The 2,115-nt window shown below is 45.4% G+C and overlaps 1 non-coding gene across 1 annotated transcript; it reads left to right on the forward strand.

The window, feature by feature from the left end:
• Window positions 1-241: 241 nt before the first annotated feature.
• On the forward strand, window positions 242-350 carry LOC118986018 (U6 spliceosomal RNA). Its single transcript, XR_005066258.1, has one exon. It is a non-coding gene; the product is annotated as a U6 spliceosomal RNA (small nuclear RNA).
• Window positions 351-2,115: the final 1,765 nt, after the last annotated feature.

The following is a 2,115-nucleotide window of genomic DNA, read 5'->3' on the forward strand; positions in this document are numbered from 1 at the left end:
AAAACCCAGCAACCACACAAGGGAGAAATTGTACAGCACCTTGACTGGATGATCGAAATTAACCTTACCTATGCAGAACATCTGTTCAGTGACATCGTGTGGCTCCAGATGCGAAGCCCCGGATAGAACCTTCATCAGCTGGGCAGTATTTGGGCTGAGACTCCGTAACTTCAATCCAACCATGAAGAAATATGGGAAAATACACAGTGAGGAACACGCCATTAAAACAAAGTGGATTGCGGTGTTCGAGTTGGCCACACGTGCGCTAAAACTGGAACAATACAGAGAAGATCAGCATTTTCCCTCTGCGCGAAGATGACAAGCAAATGAAAGTAAAGTAAAAAAAGGTGTGTGGGGAGATGAGAAATCAATGTCACCAAAAAAGATTAAAGGAAGCTAAAAAGATATGATGAGGAAAGGTAGCACTTGGCCCCAGACTGGACCCTGCACTGGGGAGGCAGGTGCTAGAGAGACCAACTAACAATGTGACCCATGGGAGGTAGTTTAGACAAACGAACTTTGTTTGTATTTTCATATATTGATCTCAGGTTGAACGTTTAGTTAATAGAAAGACTTTAGACCAGGCAGGAAATTCTCCAGAGATATTTTTCAATGGGTGGGAGGTTTTAAAGTGTCTCTAGGCCTTCTGGGATGGATGGGAGTCAATTAGCCTACCTCCTGCCTGAGAGATCAGACTAATTACTGGTGAGGCTTGGCTAATGGGGTCTTTTGTGAACGCCCTCCCTAAATGAGAAATCTTTTAACTTTTCACAAAAACTCAATCTCATTGGTGCTGCTGATCCCTAATATTTCTAAATAATTGCTCGGCCTCTGGGCTTTTGTCATCAAATAACCCCAATCAAACCAAGCTGCTGTGAAAGGGGAAAGTTTTATTTTGTATGAATCTACTGGAAGAAAGTCAGAATCAGTTTGGAATCACCATAAGCAAAGACTAGCTGCAGCTCACTCTGGAGCGAGTTTCGTGGACCTGGGCTGAGGGGTACGCTCACTCCGTGTGCGCTGGGATGGCTGGTCGAGGTGCTCACACAGTAGACTCTGGCACGTTTCAGAGCTCACAGTCTGCAGCATGCGGGCGAGTCCGCCGCCCCCAGGTCAACTGCCACTCATGGACGAGGTCAGGGTTCTCATCTAAGGCAGAGGGGACAAAGTCCAGGGAAGTTAATCAACTGTCCTGCATCAACCCAGAAAGAAGGCAGAAGAGTCGGGGAGGGTAAGAGGTGTTTGAGGCTGGAACACCGTATAATGATGACAGGGCCATCCACCTGCAGGAGGTCATCTGAAGAGAGCTGAACTTGAAACAGAGATACACGTAAACAACAAGAGGAGGAAAGGGACAAACAACTCAGAGCTTGGCAGAAGGCCGTGGAGGATTCCAAAAGTGACTCGGAGCCGAGGTGTATCCTACACAGGTGGCTGGAGGGACCTGCTCCAGCAGAATCTCCAGTGACCTGGAAGGGCTTATCTGCAATGATCTACCTATTAGTCCCTTCTTCACACTTCTTCCTCATCAAGGATTTTCACATCCCTTGAGACACAGCACAGTGGGGATGCTGGGTGCCTCTGGGTTCCTTTTATAATATGAAATTGCACTGAGCTGCCTCCTGGCCGATTCTGCGCTCACCCTCTGCTGTCTTTTCACCAGCCCTGTGGGCTCTTTCCAGCAACGCGGATAAGGGATGGCTGTCTGCCCCACCGCCTCTGGGGAAACCCGTGGATTAGGAAAAATTCCTCTTTTCAGCTTAATAAAGATATCGTTCAACTTTTTAAAAAATCGGTAGAAAATTTTAAAAAAGATAAAACAAAGAGGAAGAAATGGTTTCAGGACATAGTTTTTATGATAATGGGAGTTTTGGCAAAAGTTAGGGTCCTGTAAACTTCGGTTTATATTTATATTTAAATATAAATATTTAAATATAAATATAAATATATTTAAATATTTAAAATATATTTATATTTTCCCTCTCCTCCACTCCTCCAGCCAGCCTAGAACCTCCTGACCAAAGGCCTCCTTAAATCCCCAGCATCTTCCTCCAGCTCCGTTTGCAGCATTTGCATGTCCTGCTAGGAAACAAACTTAGAGGCCTCAGTCAGCAC

This window comes from Sturnira hondurensis, unplaced genomic scaffold (genome assembly GCF_014824575.4).
Source record: "Sturnira hondurensis isolate 20B ecotype Veracruz unplaced genomic scaffold, ASM1482457v3 Scaffold0004136, whole genome shotgun sequence".
NCBI classification, from domain to species: Eukaryota; Metazoa; Chordata; class Mammalia; order Chiroptera; family Phyllostomidae; genus Sturnira; species Sturnira hondurensis.